Genomic DNA, 17,351 nt, shown 5'->3' on the forward strand with positions numbered 1-17,351 from the left:
GATGCCGGGGACACAGGAAGACAAAAGTGCAGATGAAATCAATAGAACTCTGTCACGGATTCCGGGAGCTACCTCAACACACTTTACATTTTTTATTTTTTAGATTAATCTATAAAGTAACGGGTTCTACCATGGAATCCTCATATATACTTGATATTTTTAATCCTTTTCCCTCTACCCGTGCCTCCAGGTCCCTACCACCAGCTTCTCTTCCACGTCCCTTGGTTTTCGTTAGCATCTGCCTCCTCCTCTTCCTTTCAGTACCATCTCCCCTCAAGCACATGACATAGCTTAGGATGACCTTGAACTTTTGATGCTCCTGCTTCAGGTCCCCAGTACCAGGATTACGGGCTAGGGTGGCCAAGTCTGATTTATGGGGTGCTGATGATCAAAGGCTTTGTGCAGGTGAGGCAGGCATTCTGCTACCAGGACTATATATATCCGCAGCCCTTAGTTTCTTTAAGACATTTTCCCTTCTTATGGTCCCCTTCCTAGTTTCATGGCCTTCACACAGACACACACACAGACACACACACCAAAATAGTGTCCGCATTAGAAAAAAAGATGTGGTATTTGTTTTCCAGGGTCTCGGATTCATGTGTAAGGTAAGAATTTCTGTTTCCATATATTTTCTATACATTCTCTCTCTTTCATTATCTCTCTGTGTGTGCACTTATTTGTCATGGTGTAAATACATGTGTGTGTGTGTGTGTGTGTGTGCACTTATTTGTCATGGTATGAATACAGAGGAGCTGGTTCTCTTCTACCCTGTCAATCCCAGGGATGGAACTCAGACCACCAGTCTGGAGAGCAAGACTTTTACCCACTTCTTAGTCTCACTAGTCCTGGTTTCATTTTTCTTTATGGCTGAATAAAATTCCACCTTGTTTCATTTTCAGCGTACAGTCATGGGTTGATGTGTAACTCTGCTGGTTCTGTTTCCCGGGTTCCTAGCTATTGGGAACAGTATAGCAACAAACAGGATCTTTCGGTAGGGCCCAGAGTCCTTTAGCTCAATTGCCAGGAATGGCATAGCTGGGTCAAGTGATACTTACAATTTTAGTTTTTTGAGAATAGCCATACTAATTCCTTGTGGCTGTATAGATTTGCAATTACATCAGGAATTAATAAAACCTTTTCTCTTTTCCTGTGTCCTGGCCAGCACTCATTATTATTTATTTTCTCGATGGCCATTCTGACTGGGGTGTGATGGAATCTTAAAACGGTATTAATCTACATTTTCCCGATGGCTAAGGATGTTGGACACTTTTCAAGTATGCCCTACCCATTATAATTCTTTTGAGAACTGCTTGCTCATTCATGGGCCCATTTATTGATTGGGAAAAAAATTTAAAAATTTTGCAGCATATACATTATAGATACTAGCCCATCGCCTGCGGTATAGCTGGCAACAATCTCTTCTGTAGCCTGTCCATTCACTCTGCTGATAGCTTCCCTTAATAGCCAGCATCTTTTTCTGTCCCCGAATGGCTAACATTTGGGAAGTGGGAGACTGGTATAGGATGAGCATCTGGTGTGAATCGGGTAGATCCCACAGACTGTTTTTTTTTCTTTTTTTGTTTTTTAGTTAAAAAAAAAAAAGCCAAACTCTTTTGATTCCCGTGATGGTGAAATATGCCTTTAATCCCAGCATTTGGGAGGCAGAGGCAGGTGGATCTCTAAGTTCCAGGCCAGCTTGGTCTACAGAGCGAATTCTAGGATAGCCTGGGTTATACAAAGAAATCTTGTCTCAAAAAAAAAAAAAACCAAAAAATTAACTAACTAACTAACTAAATAAATAAAAATCTATGTGTATGGGTATTTTTTTTTTTTTTTTTTTAATTTTTCGAGACAGGTTTTCTCTGTGGTTTCTGGAGCCTGTCCTGGAACTAGCTCTTGTAGACCAGGCTGGTCTCGAACTCACAGAGATCCGCCTGCCTCTACCTCCCGAGTGCTGGGATTAAAGGCGTGCACCACCACCGCCCGGCACGTATGGGTATTTTTGCATATGTCTGAATGTCTGTGTACTACGTGTGTGCCTGGTGTCAGAAGAAGGTGTCAGATCCCCTGTAAATGGAGTTTATGGAAGATTGTGAGCCACCAAGTGGGCACTGGGAATTGAACCCTGGTCCTCTTGAAGAGCAGCCAGTGATCTTAACCGCTGAGCCAACTCTCCAGCACTACCAAATAAGTTTTAGCCATAGAAGGGCTTAATCTTTCTAACATTTTCCTGTTTTCAAATTATGCCAGGTTTATATGTTAATCTAAAACCACATTTAGATTCCGGGGACTGTCTGATTTTATAACCAACATAATTTCTGATTTGTGTCATTTTTTTTTTAAACATAACTACATTTTTTTTCTGTCCCAGCATTTTGGAAGAGAAACAGGAGCTTGGGGAGTATAAAGAGGGGCCTGTGCAGACAGTGTGGTTGCACTGTGGCCCGGACTGCATTCAGAGACCTGTGACCTCTCAGGGACAGCTGGGCGTTAGAGGTAAAAGCAAGGTGGAGCCTGGGACTGAAGTCAAGATACCTCTGCATTTCTCCAGACTTGCAAATCTTTCCCCATGGAGAACACGAGTTCTTTGAGACTTTACCCATCTTTGCTATCACGGCTTCGCAGAAACATCTCTGCTGGATAAAATAATTATACACGTTGGAAAGATCCTCAGTGTGGGCTGAGCACTCGGCAAAGTCCTGTGAAAAGTACACTGCTAAGTCCTTGTTGACATTAAAACTCTAATCCCCACAGCTTCCCTAGAAGATAAGTAATATTATTGACGTTCCTTTTCAGATAAGGAGACCAAGCTTGTTCAGCTGTGCACGGCAGAGCGAGCCCCGATCTTAGCCTGGGTATCTCCAAATCCCACGTTCTGAACTGCAAAGTTATAGTGCCTCCTTAAGGACAAATGAAACCATTGATGCCAGACAGCACGACCAGATCACAACAGCCACACTCCTCAGAGACACCACCAAGGACCTTGCAAAGTTTAGAGCCTAAACTCAAGACAGCCACTAACAGGTTATTTTGGTTGTCTCTCGGTACATAAGAAATCTCCTTAAATTTCATTTAAAGACCACAGTAATTGTTTCTCACAGTTCTGTGGACTGAGAATTTTTACACAGGGCTTAGGTTGTTCTATTTTGCCTGGTGTAGAGCTTGGTAGTCCTTGGTATTGCCAATGCCAAGGTTGTCCTGTTACTTAGTGGTTCTCGGTGGTCCTTTCACGTGGTTAGTTGACGTTCTTCACAGTTTGGTGGTTGATTCCAGGATGGAGATTGAAATTGACCACATACACCGCTGAGGATTGAAACTAGGGCTTCATGAATGCTGTGACCGATTTGCAACTGACATGGTATTGTTTCTTCAAGTTATAAGTTGAGTTACCCGATAAAACACACGATGACTAGTTATGTTTGCATTTTATATCAGCAATAAGTCAGTTCGGGCATAAGTGGGTCTCCTAAGTGGGGTGTATTTATGCTAAAAATGTTACTTTAAGAAATGAAACTGAAAATGACCAGGCTATTCTGTAAATTCCCTTGCTATCTCTAGTTACAAGAACAATCTGGACTCGGGGACACAGGAAACAGACTTCCTCTGGTAAACAGGAGCAGTGTGTGTCAGAGAGGCCCTCTCTGATATTCTACCTTGCCATAAAGAAGAATGAAATGCTCAAAATGCATGATATGCATATATGGAAAGGTGACAACGAGCCTCCTGCTAACTAAAACATAATAAAATGAAAAAGATCTGTTGTTCTTTAGGCAGAAATGCTAACAAAGACCAGGTTAATGTTCTGGTCTCACCTGGCCAGAGAGCAGAGAAAAAAAGAGCCCTTGTTCCCACCCTTACAGGCCCCTTGGAAGACCAGGGCCAAGGTGGGACCATTTTAAAACATTGCCCTTATTTGGCGGAGCAGGGCCAGTTGGGCGTTGGCATTTTCTTCAGTGTGACCTTGGAGACAAGGCTAACGCACATATTTGAGGCATTATTTTCATTTGGAAATCCCCCCCTCAAGTAGCAAACTGTGAGCTCAGCTTTATTATGTTCACAAGGTCATAATCAAGGTCATAATCATCCCGGGACCTGGGATCTGAGATTAATGTAGCACAGAGACCAGGGCTTCAGGAAGGAAGAGGTGAACGCAAAGTTCACCATGGAGTGAATACTGGGTTGAAGTTGAGGCAGAGAATCCTGGGCCTTAGGGACAAAGGCTAGTGAGTCCTCCTGGCCTGTGCTTGCTGTGAAGTGCCCTTCTCTTTAGGCTCCTTCACTGGAGGGATTCGCTTCCTGTTTTTATGTTTGCTGGTCTTCTGTGTCTCCATGGCCTTTGGGGGAGTTTATTATCTTAAGGAAGGGTCTTTGTTAAGGAAACTGTCTTTTTTTAGTGAAAAAATAGCCTGATTACTAAATTCCTACATCTGGGCAAAGTGTTGAGGTGGTGACGGCTGTAGAGGTTTCCTGGAACCTGGGGCGATTGTTGAGCAAGGTTACCCCAAACCTATAAGTCAGGAGATAATTCCTGGGTCACCCTGAGGACATGTTTTTCTGGTTCATTTTGTCACGTATCGGTGGTGAAGCAGTTAGACTCTGACGTCAACAACCCTGTGGAGGTGGAAGTTTTGTCTGAGAGACGTCCACGTTCCGTTGTACGATTCAACCCACCCTGTCCCATCCTCTTTTTTAAACTGGCACCGCAATTCAAAAAGGTCGAGTTTTGCTTCTCTTCCCTTGTCCGTTCGTAGTGTCTGCATTCTTAGCCCTGGGCTTCTCTTCTTGACGAGGGATTCACAATCTGACCAGCTCAGGGTCTCTGGATGCAGAATTGCAGCTACTGGGGTAAAGCACAAGCAGTGTCTACTCCTCCACCCGCTGTGACTTTGTCTACTTTAGGTTGCTGTGGGGGGAGGGGGGGAGTTGCTGGTCTTCACCTTTATCACCTTTATCTGTGGCAACTAAGCAGATTTTCAGGAAAGCTGCGTTAATCTCTTGAACCACTGTATAAAGATGATGGCTTCCTGCTACTGTAGACCACGGTATAGTCTTTAGTTATTTTTCATAGTGATTTCAGTGCTGAGATTTCATTCTCTTCCACAAAATTAAGTACTTCTGCATGCCTCCTGTGTTTCGAGTCTACAGGGACCAACCCTCCACTGTTAACTACTCAGAAGGGCACTGTTCCCCAGAGAACCTTACAGGGAGAGATGGGCTGGTTGGCATTTTTGTTGTTTGGCTTGTAATGGTCCTGTCCATGTTTGGGATTCACTCACCTTCTTCCCTCCTTCCCCCTTCCCTCCTTCCCTCCTTCCCTCCCTCCCTCTCCCCTTCTCTCCCTTCTTTCCCCTTCTCTCTCTCTCTCTCTCTCTCTCTCTCTCTTTCTTTCTTTCTTTCTTTCTTCCTTCCTTCCTCCCTCCCTTCATTTCTTTCTTTCCTTCTTTCTTTATCTTTCTTTCTTCCTCCCTCCCTCTTTCTTTTCTTTCTTTCTTTCTTTCTTTCTTTCTTTCTTTCTTTCTTTCTTTCTTTCTTTCTCACACCCACTTGTGATGGTGGCAAATGCTCCCTTCATGTGACCCTAGCTGTGAGCTCTGAGCCATTATGAGTCACTCACTGGGTGCACCTGCTTGACCTTGTAGGCTTCCAGACTTGTGAGCTAAGCAAACTTCGTTTCTTTACGGCTAATCCCGTTTCTGGTATTTTGTTCTAACAACGCAACATGGACTGAGAGGTGCAGCGACCCCTGGTAAGAGCAGTAATAGAACTGGTCTATTTGGAAACGTTTGGCAAGGGTGTTCCCTTGGTTTATCTTCATATCAACCTCTGAGGTCTGCCGAGAAAACTTACGGTCTCTATAATGTGGAGGGGACACCATTAGTGTCAAGGTGGTGACATCATTATTCTGACATCATGTCTGGTCAGTGGCACAGTTTGGGTAAAATCAAGAGCGTCTAACACCCTCTTTAGACTTCCGACTCTGGGGTGGATTCCTGGCATAGAGAGATCTGTAGAACATTTAAAGTTGACAGGACACACCATGGACAGATCCACCTGCTGGTTCTGAAGGGCTGGCCAGTCCACCTAGATTCCTACGCCATATTCCTCTTTCTCAGTGACCCTATTCACTACACATTATAAGGCCCAATGGTGTACTGGGTGTGAGTGTTTATCGTTATCGTCAACCTGACTGGCCTTGGCACCCCTTCACTCTCCCTCCACACGTACAAGAAGTTATAAGGCCTCTGCCAAGATGTCAACAAAAGGTTATCCTGGCCCCGTGAACTAGGGTAAGGCTTTCTCTTTCATCCTTGTTTTGTGTGAATAAACGCTTTCAGTGGTCATGCGTGTACTCTGCCAAGTTTCCACTCTGCTCTCTCAACAATGACCCACCTGCCTCAGGTGAGGGACACAAGGTGACTGCCGAAACTACAGAGCAAACCGGCAAAGACTGGTCTGGCCCAGACAGATCCCGGAAGCAGGGGCTGAAGAGTGTAAACAGACTCAAAGACTGCGGACCGCAGGTTTAGAGGGAGACAGTAGACGGCTGTATTTACTGTGGGGGCAGTCTCTAAGGGGAAGGCGCATCTCTGCATTTCCCTTTCCCAGAGTTCAAATCAGTAACTGAGTTGGTATAAACACAACATTGCTCAAGGGGAAAGCGGCCACGAAGAGGTGCGGCTGTGGCCGCTGGGGCTTGGGGCTGCGCAGGGAGCAGGGACCTGGAGATGATTAAAGCAGGAATCTCCAAATGGGGTTCTTTTAAGATTCTAAGTGACGGATTTGAGAGCCTTAACTTTTATGTTTTCTTCTTGAAGGTGAAGCTAATCAGGTAGAGCGTCTGGAGAGGGAACAGCTGTGAGTCACTGTGAAACGCAGGCAGTTTCAGGGACAATTAGACCTTTCAAGGGAAGGAATGAGACACATTGTGCGAAACGGTGGAGTCATTTTCAATGGGTGTGTGAGTTCTGAACTAGTTTTGGTATTCAAGTTTGGTTATTTGTACAAAGGATGGATTTACCTTTCAATGGGCTGTTGTCTTCCTTTGGTCTCCACTCGCCAACTGGGAATTCATTTATTTCTAAAGCAGTACAGGGCTTTTTGGTTTCAACTACAAAAAGTGAATGGGCCTCTGTCTTTCAAGGTTGCACATTTTTCTGTGTCGTTTAGGAGAGATAAGGACTCCAGTGCTGCCGAACACAATAGGCTATTCTGGTCCCCCAGAGGTAGCTGAGCTTGGTGAGGAATCTCTGGTCTTGACCCTACACCCACCTTGAAGCAGAAACTTTGTTGTCACAGCCCCCAAACAAATCCACTGCACAAAGGATTAATGAATAATGATAATGTTACTGGCCGTTTCTTGGGGAGACAGAAAAGATCTATGTATCCTCTAGAGATAGTTTTGATTTGTAGAAAAGCCTAACAAAAAATTTCACGAGACACACATGCTTCCCCCACCCAAAGGGGAAAGGGTCACACTCTTTTTGTCTCTCTTTTTCTTTTGGCATTCTTAAACAAAAATGATCTAATCCTCCCAGCTATCCCTCCGCCTGACCAGTGAAGAAGGACCTTGCTTTAGGAGGACCAGAGGGTCTAGGATTTGGGGGAAGGATCAAGAAATTGCTAATTAACCTGAAATATGCCAATAATTGATCATAAGTGGAGACGAGGAATGACCCCCACCTTGTGGCAACTTCTGATCTTGCCAATATTGGGTTTCCTTTGGGCATGGGAGCCTCTTCTTATACAATATTTTAAATTTATTCTTTGGCAATTTCATAAGGGTATACAATATATTTTTATCATATTAATCCTCCACTTTCCCCTCCATCTATGGATCTACCCACCTATTCATCCCTCCCTCCCTCTCTCCCTCCCTCCCTTCTTCCCTCCATTCATCCCTCCATCCAATCTTATAGATCATCCACTATAATCAAGGGGAATGTTAAAAACAGAGATGAGCAAAACTGACAAGATTTGCTGTGCTCTTGTGAGAAGAGAACTGAGTGGCTATCACTGACTACATAAGAGTATCTGTGGGTGATAAATTCTTTGAAAGCAATTCTGATATCAGGTGAATAACAAAGGCCTTATTAATGGCTTGGCATTTGCTGACCTAAACTTTCAGGGCTCACAAAGCAAAATTACAGTTGACATGTCCCACACCTTTCAAACTTGAACTTTTGGGGTCAGTGTCTGAAGTATGTTGTTCAACTCCTACAGGATAAACAGGAATCTAAAGCAAAATAGCAAAATTTCTTCTATACAGGGACAGACAGTACTGATTGTTGGCTTTGTAGGTTATACGGGCTCTATCATACTACAGAGCTCTGCTGTTTCCCACACAGAGGAAATCACTGTGTTCATATATGTTTTTACAGAATGAGGGTAGCAAGCGTGGTGGGTGGCACACGCCTTTAATCCCAGCACTCGGAGGCAGAGACAGGCGGATCTCTGTGAGTTCGAGGCCAGCCTGGTCTACAAGAGCTAGTTCCAGGACAGGAACCAAAAGCTATGGAGAAACCCTGTCTCGAAAAATCAAAAAAAAAAAAAAAAAAAAAAAACCAGAATAAGGGTAGCTTGTGTTGGACCTGTTAGCTGCAGTTTGCTACCTCTGAACTAGGTTGCACTTTTTCAAAATTTCTTCCAAGTGATACCGGCAGTCATTTTCCTCATTGGGCAAATGCTCCTTCTGCATATAATCTTTGTTTTATTCTCTTTTTTCTTAAGACAATTCAAATTACAGTCACCTAATCTGGAAAGTTTTACATAGGTAATATGCTGGGTAGTTTTGATTGTCAGATTGACTCCACAAGGAACAACCTGGGAAGAAAGCGTCAATGAGGGACTGTTCAGATTGACTTGCCTTTGAGGGCAAGTCTGTGGACGGTTGTCTTGATTGCATTGATTGAGGTGGGAGGCTCTGCCCACTGGGGATGGTGTCATTCCTTGGGCAAGGGATCCTGGGCTTTATGGGAGTGGAGGGGGTGAGCTGAGTATACGCATGCAAGTCTTATTTTCTCTTGTCCTGATGAGGAAGGTGATGCAGCTGGCTGCCTCAATCTCCTGCCTACCACTCTGACTTTCCCTATGGATTGTAACTTAGAATCCTGAAGTAGAACAAACTTTTTGCTCCCTAAGTTGCCTTTGGTAGGATGTTTCATCGTGGCAACGGGAAGCGAGACTGTGGTGGTTTGAATTAGAATAGTTCCCAGAGGCTCACGTGTTTTGGTCCTCAGTGGTGGAACTGTTTGGGAAGAATTAAGAGAGAAGGCCTTCTTAGAGAAGGTGTGTCACCGAGAGTGGGCTTTGACGGTTCAGAAGCCCGTGCTTTCCCAGGAAGCGCGCTCTGTCTCTGTCTCTCTCTCTCTCCTTAGAGATAAGGATGTAAGCTCTCAGCTGCTTCTCCAGTGCCATGCCTGTCTGCTGCCATGCTTCCCACCATGCTGGTCATGGACACACCCTCTGAGTCCAGGTTAAGTCCATTGTAAGCCCCAATGAACTCACTTTCTTCTGTGAGTTAGTTGCCTTGGTTGTGGTGTTCTGTATGGCAATAGAAAAGCAACTAAGAAATCATGACAGGAATTGGTACTGAATTCCTTTGCTGTGACAAACTTGTGGCTTTAAATCTCATGGCTTTTTAAAGCATTGGAATGGCTTTGTGACTGGAAGGCAGAAGGGTTGGGAACTCTGTGTTAGGGACCTTGGATTCCGGAAGCCAAGCTTAATGGGTTATGCTGGTGTGAAGACGGAAGAAAAAACTGTACCGGCCAGGCAGTGGTGGCACACACCTTTGATCCCAGCACTTGGGAGACAAAGGCAGGAGGATCCCTGTGAGTTTGAGACCAGCCTGGTCTATAGAGTGAGTTCCTGGACTGAATAAGAAGGCTACACATAGAAACCCTGTCTCAAAAAAACCAAATAAATAAATAAATAAGCAAACAAACAAACAAATAAATAAATAAATAAGAGACTTTGTACCTTTTTAAGGTTTGTTTGTATTTTGTGCGTGTGTGTGTGTGCGTGTGTGTGTGTGTGTGTGTGTGTGTGTGGTGTGTTCTGGAGAGAAGTGTTCATTTCCTTTCCTAACTTTTCTCTTCCCCCATCTTCTCTCCTGCTCCTGTCTCTCCCTTAATCCTTCCCTCCCTTCCTCCTCCTCCTCCTCCCCCTCCCCCCTCTCTGCTAGAAAGACTATTTCACAGTGTTCTCTTCCACCTTCAGTTACATCATTGTACCCTCTTTGATCTGAGAGACCCGCCTTCCACAGTTGGTGTACTGTTGCTGCCAACTGATGTGACGTCAATTGGTTTGATCACATCCACCCACTACTTCCCTCCTCCAACTTTCCCCAAACCACCCCCTCACGTCTTCCTCCTTAAGTCATAGCTCATTCTTTTCCTTTTTAGTTCACCCACTGAGTCTGATTGGCGCACCTCTATGCCCACGCACTGGGAACCTACCAGAGGCCACACTCCAAAGAATGACTCACCCTCCTTTGGCACCACCAACTACTGATGGTCCTCAGTGAGGGTAGGGCCTCCTGAGGTGCTCGCCTGTTCCTGCGGGAGTTTTCAGTGGCTTGATCTTATGCAGGTAACCACAGCTGGTGTGTTAATGAGTGTAACGACCGTGCCACGTGTGTAAGATGTTATCTCATGGCATTCTACCCATCCTGCGGCTCTTACATTCTTTCTTTTGTTCTTCCATGACCCCTGAGCCTTGGGGGATGGAGGTGGGGATTTGATATACATTCTTAATTTATGAGCGAGAATTCATAGTCAGTCACGTATTCTCAGCATTTAGAACCGTTGTGACCCTGTGTTAACTGCTATCTACTGCAAAAGGAAGATCCTGGGACGAAGGTTGAGAGTAGTACCAATTTATATATATAAATACAATTTTAAAAAAGGCAGTTTGACAACATGACCACTTAACAAAACAATAGTAATAAGTCCCCCTAGGGCTCTGATCTCCTCAGGCATAGACTTAAAGACTAGGTTTACAATACTAGGCATGAACTCTCTACTGTGGAGCAGGTCTCGCTTCAAACCCATTTGTAAAGTGGTTGATTATCCCATAATAATCATGACATTGTTGTACCAGTGGACACATTTTGCCCAGAAAGTTGATATATCAAATTTTGAAATCTACTTATCTGTAGATACGAGGGAGTCTTTGTATTTATATTTCGTTCCAAAGTAAGCTGAAGCATTAGGATGCCTTACTTTTAAAATACTGAAAAATAAGACATTCTTTTATTGCCATAACTATATAATCAGTCCCAAGAAATTTAACTTTGAAATATTGTCATTAATATATTGTCTATAGTAACATAAAATTCACCCAATAATGCCCTTTAGATCCATTTAACATCTATGACCCCCCTGCTCCCCATCCCGCACCTCTTCCTTCTCCACATTTCTGTGCTGGGGATCAGACTGAGGGTCCCACACATAGGGAGTTAAACTTCTCATCATGCAGCTCTATTGCAGCCTTATACAATATATTATATATTTGCTTTACTTTAATTAAAATTTTTAAATGATTTGTTTTTATTTTATGTGCATTGGTGTCTTACCTGGATGTATGTCTGTGTGAGGGTGCCTAATTCCTTAGCACTGTAGATACAAACAGTTGTGAGCGACCATGTGGATGCTGGGAATTGAACCCAGGTCCTTTGGAAGAGCAGTCAGTGCTCTAACTGCGGAGCCATCTCTCCAGCCCCACACTCTACTTTAATTTTCCAAAAAAAGTTGCTTTTTTTAAAAAATATTTATTTATTTATTATTTATACAATATTCTGTATGCCTGCTGGCCAGAAGAGGGCACCAGACCCCATTACAGATGGTTGTGAGCCACCATGTGGTTGCTGGGAATTGAACTCAGGACCTTTGGTAGGGCAGGCAATGCTCTTAACCTCTGAGCCATCTCTCCAGCCCCCTTCTTTTTCTTTTAGACAAAGAAAGTTTTAAATAATCCAGATCAGTGGTTTTACATAATGCATGATTTATGCTTTTCTAGCTATGCATATCTATATTTATCTAATTATGATTAGATCCAGGAAAAACATTTTTTTTGGCAAAAATTCTAAATAATTATCTTTCTCACTCATGAGACCCAAAATGTCTGTCTCATTCCTGGTTCTATTTGTTTCTTAGGTTGGTGTCCGTCAGTTTCATCATTATTAGCTATTTATTTCTCTTTGCAATTACGTAAGCAATCATGGGTGATATTCTGGGACTGGATCCCCGTTACCTACACCTTTCACTCAGGCTCATGGGTTATCCTAACCTGGATCAGTCACTATCACGATGGCTCTCATAAATCACATCTCTTAAACGCTATCATCTCCAAATAGAGCTGTTTCTAATTTTTCTTATGTAATTACAGTCTTAAGGGAATAAAAAAAAGTTGGTTTATTCACAGATACTACACTGCTTATCCCAATGGAGGTCTTGGTAAATCCGTGGGGATAAAATTTAGAATCTATTCGACCTATTTACTGTGTGATCTGAAAGCCATCCGGTTTGATTAGTGCTGGGCTGGAAGGAAGGGTCCCCATGGGCAAAGGCTCCACAGCCTGCTCTTCTTCTAGGATCTTTAGAACTCAGTAGGTGACCTATAAGACCTGAGGCAGTTTGGTTTGCTACAATTTTGGGAGAAAATCTTGTCTCTTTCAACAAAAACTTTTATAAAGTTTAAAGGAAGTACCCTGCCTTGCATTTGGGCTGTTACAGTCTGAATGTCTGTGCTTCTATTTCCCCCTGTTTATATGATGAAGTCCTAAACCCCAAGGTCAAGGTGGTGCCTTTCAGACCTGGATAAGTAATAAGGACTGATTCTTCATAAATAGGGCTATTGCCCTTATAAAAGAGACCCCACAGAGCTGGCTTGTCCCTTCTACCATGAAGGACCCAATGACAAATGAATATTCTGTGACCCAAAGGGGGACCTGGCAGGCTTGCATGTGATCTTTAATCTTCTAGATTAAGTGCGTTCTATTGTAATAGTCCAAACGGACTAACACAGGCTTTGATAGCCATGGAGGATGGAAGAGTAAATTGAAGAGGAGTCTTGGAATAATAACACTCACTTTTACTTAGCAACTAAGGCTGGCTTGCTGAGAGGGTTGTCACAAGTGGTGACCAAGTAGTCACGAGTTACCCAGAGGTAAGTTATTTGTACTACATTCTTTCATAATGGAGGAGGTACTTAGTTTCTTTTTTCCCCAAAATAACGGCTCCGGATTTGAGTTGGTTTTCATTTCAAGGCATAGACCTCAACCATAGAATTTCTCAACCAAGGGAAATAAGTATATTTTAGGTTGTTGTCTTAGTTAGGTTTTCTATTGCTGTGAAGAGACAGCATGACCACAACTCTTAAAAGGAAAAAAAAAAAAAACATTTAGTTGGGGAGGCTCACGGCTCAGAGGTTTAGTCCATCATCCTTTTGGAGGTTTCCTGTTTGTGATTTTGGGCTTGAGTCTGAAGCAGGTAATTAGGAATTAAGGTTGTGTAGCCCAGTTGTATTAGATTATGTTATACTACATGTAATAGATTATGGTCCTATAACATCTCCGAGATCTGCTGCATAAGAGATTTAATTTTTTTTTTCTGTAGTGAACCATGGCCATTCCTAACAGTGACCTGTGAAGTCTCCAAAAGGATGATGAAGCCCCACAGCAATAAATTCACCTGGATTGTGGTAACACCAGATAAACTAACAAACACCACCCAAAGATCAGCTTTGGACTATAAACTACTCAGGAAAACTTCACAACATTTAGCCAAGAGGATCCTACTGTGGAATATTAGTTGACAATGTCCTACATTTATTTATGCTGTGGAACATTTGTTTAATGATGCAAAAATGTGTTGCCTTCTTTTATGTTGCATTTGTTTAACTCTGTGAAGCTGTGTTACCTTGCCTGCCTAAAACACCTGATTGGTCTAATGAAGAGCTGAATGGCCAATAGCTAGGCAAGAGAAGGATAGTTGGGGCTGGCAGGCAGAGATAATAAATAGAAGGAGAAATCTGGGAAGAAAAGATTGAGGAACGAGAAAAGGAGAAGAAGAGGAGGACATCAGGGGGCAGCCACCCAACTACACAGACAGCCATGAAGTAAGAAGTAAGAAGGGACATGGAAAAAGATAAAGGCCCAGAGACAAGAAGTAGATGGGAAAATTAAAAAAAAAAAAAACTGGGTAAAAAGTAAGCCAAACTAAGACCAGATATTTGTAAGTAATAATAAGAGTCTGTGTGACTCTGGGCAGCAGGCCTCCTAAAGAGTAAAAAAACAACAAAAAACAATCCCCCCCAATCATGGTCCAGTTTTAGAGACTGCTCAAGTTAGGACTTCAGATAAATACTGCACTTTGGACAACAGATAGCTCTCCTAGGACTTGATCTTTATCTCAATTTTTTTTCAGGATCTCCTAAAGATGCCGTCATCCTCAGACAACAGGAAATAATTTTAAGAACATGATGCCCACATTCTCAAGAGGTGGGGTGGTGGTTTTTTTTTTGATCATGTAGTAGATGTTTGTCATTATTTAGTGTGGGCAGTAACAAGTTGTTATTGGTCATGATCAGAGAGGAAACTAAGCAAAGGAAGTTAGATTCAGGGACCTTGTTATGAAAAGAAAAAGGGGGAAATACAGAAATGACAGGATAAATTGGATGGCAGTGGCACATGTCTTTAATCCTAGCACTCAGCAGGCAGAGGCAGGTGGATCTCAGTGAGTTAGAGGCCAGCCTGGTCTACAGCGTGAGATCCAGGACAGCCAAGGTTACACTGAGAAAACAAAAACAAAAACAAAGAAACAAACAAAAAGGATAAAAAGGTAGCTTATTGAATCTACTCTCAAACTAAAAAAGCAACTACTAGTCTCAAATATTTTATGTTGGTATAGATTTTCTTATAATTGATACAAATTTAAGGCTATTTTTGTTATACCATATTATATTTCTCTGTTTCTTGTTTAAAGTATTATACCTATGCAGCTAATTTAAAAATGTAATATAAAATTTTTGTCCTTGTAAACTATTTAGGGATAACAAAGAAAGACATGTTATTAGTTAGTCATCTATAACAATCAAATTTAGAGTCATGCTAGGTATGTTTTCAAGGTCAAACAGGGGCCTACAGAATACATGTAAAATGATTTACTAATGTAAGGCTTTTCATGACGATGGGACACATCTGCTCCTGGAAGTATCAAGTTACTTTAAAAAGGTATGATGGGCATTGAAGAACCTCAATATGGAGTTTGCTTTCAATGTGGTGAAGGCAGCCATTGGACAGGAAATTGCTCTTGCCTTGAGTGCTGACAGTATGCTGTCCAAATTAGGCAAACAGACACAAAAGAAGGTGACTGACAAACTTTGCCAAGACAAGGTAGGATAGCCCTTCACAATTTCCTGCTGCACAAAATCTCTTCTGTCAGATATTCTAGACCTGGAGGTCAAAGATGGATGCCCTAACATTGCAGAAGAATCTTGGGTGACTGTCCAGGCAGCCAACTGTTTTTGTTAATTCTATAGTTTTGGAAGATGCTTACTTGGCACTTCCTGCTTACTTATATCTCTCTCAGGTCTCTGATGGGGTTGAGGACTAGATAGTTACAGGTACAGTTTTCCTTAGTTATAATAGAAAGTAAATTAGGTACAAAACTTTGACTCATCAAGAGAGAATAGATAATGGAGTTTTTTTCTCTGAATTTGCCAAATACAAATAAACTGGTCATTGTGAATGTAATTCATATATATATATATACATATATATTCATATATATAATACGGTTTATTTAACTTTATTTTATGTGCATTGGTGTGAAGGTGTCAGATCCCCTGCAACTGGATCTTCGACAGTTGTGAGCTGCCATGTGGATGCTGGGAATTGAACTCAGGTCCTCTGGAAGAGCAGTCAGTGCTCTTAACCACTGAGCCATCTCTCCAGCCCGTGAATGTAATTCTTACCTGATAATTGTTCTTATTGTATATAGTTTTGCTGTTAGAGTTAAAAACCCTTCCTTTTTATTTGAACAAAAAGAGGGAAATGTTGCAAGAGATTTGCTTATGTTGCCGCTCTGAGACTGCCAATGAAGTTGGATCTGAGTTTGGAGGGTGGAGTCTACACTAAACTGTCCAGAGTGGCCCATAGAGCTTTCTGGTGAACTCAGAGGAAGCTAGAGGGATACAGAGGGGGATTAAGGAAAGGCCTAAGGAGATGGGCAGCTGTTTAGACTGGGGAAGGTGGGGAACAGAGCAGGTGATTGTTTGTGGAAATCTTAGTTCTTTTCCCTAATAGTTAACTCCTGAGTTTTTTTTTTTTTTTAAGTTTTTTATTTATTTGTTATGGATACAGTGTTCTATCTGCATAGATGCCACCAGACCAGAAGAGGGCACCAGATCTTATTATAGATGGTTGTGAGCCACCATGTGGTTGCTGGGAACTGAACTCAGGACCTCTGGAAGAGCAGGTAGTGCTCTTAACCTCTGAGCCATCTCTCTTATGTTTTAATAAGACAATAGAAGAAGTTGCAATAATTTACATAATCTTTTCAGGAATAAGCAGAGGCTAGAGAATTTCTTTGAGACCTTGTCAAGTTGACAATTAAAAGCAAGCATGATAATTCAGAATGTTTGGAAACAAACTTTTTTATTTTGTGGCTTGGACTTTATAGGGAGGGTTGGAGAGCTTGGACTTTTTAGGGAGGGTTTGGAGCATGCTCAAAGTGGTGATAGTGGAAACTGGTCCACACTGGCCTGTAGAGGACTGGAAGGCGGGATGGGGGAATGGGGAGCACCTAGTTCTGGAATATGGGCAGTCGTAACACACTGACTGGAGACACAAGTGACCACAGAATCATCACAAGGCACTTGGGGGTAATGTTTCAGATGACAAGGGATAATAACCGGTAGAACAGCTGTAGGGGAGACGAGACTGCAACAAGATGACTGTGTGAATGACCTTGTACTTCTCACTATTAGCACTGGCGGTGAGCATGCAATAGAGGGAGCTCTCTATGCGCAGCAGAACTACGAAGCTCATGAGAGGAACGATGCCCCCTGACCGGACAAGGCCGCTGCACCCATGAACCTGCACCCGATTAAGTCAGTCAAAATTCCAGCATGGAACCTGCAGAGGTGTGTGAGCCCCACCTCTTAGCTGAGGTGCTAGGAGCAATTGATGGTTTCTGGGGGAGGAGAGTCAGATTTCTTTAAGGGTGTGGTCCCTGGTAGGTCTTCCTTACTCTGCTGTACTGCCCCATGCTATGGTCTGTAGTAAACACAAATTAGACCCTGTAGCACTCTCTCTCTCTCTCTCTCTCTCTCTCTCTCTCTCTCTCTCT

The 17,351-nt window shown here is 42.8% G+C and overlaps 1 long non-coding RNA gene across 2 annotated transcripts; it reads left to right on the plus strand.

Annotated features, from left to right (window-relative positions):
• Positions 1 to 9,771: 9,771 nt before the first annotated feature.
• Positions 9,772 to 17,117, plus strand: LOC126487968 (uncharacterized). 2 transcript variants are annotated; one of them, XR_007588537.1, is made up of 4 exons: positions 9,772 to 10,590; positions 13,617 to 13,701; positions 14,427 to 14,500; positions 16,990 to 17,117. It is a non-coding gene; the product is annotated as an uncharacterized lncRNA (long non-coding RNA). The 2 variants fall into 2 exon arrangements; XR_007588535.1 differs by having other exon boundaries at positions 13,617 to 14,500.
• The last annotated feature ends 234 nt before the right edge of the window (positions 17,118 to 17,351 follow it).

This window comes from Alexandromys fortis, unplaced genomic scaffold (assembly GCF_014885135.2).
Source record: "Alexandromys fortis isolate MF-2015 unplaced genomic scaffold, M_Fortis_MF-2015_v1.1 scaffold_8_1_9099942, whole genome shotgun sequence".
Classification (NCBI taxonomy): domain Eukaryota; kingdom Metazoa; phylum Chordata; class Mammalia; order Rodentia; family Cricetidae; genus Alexandromys; species Alexandromys fortis.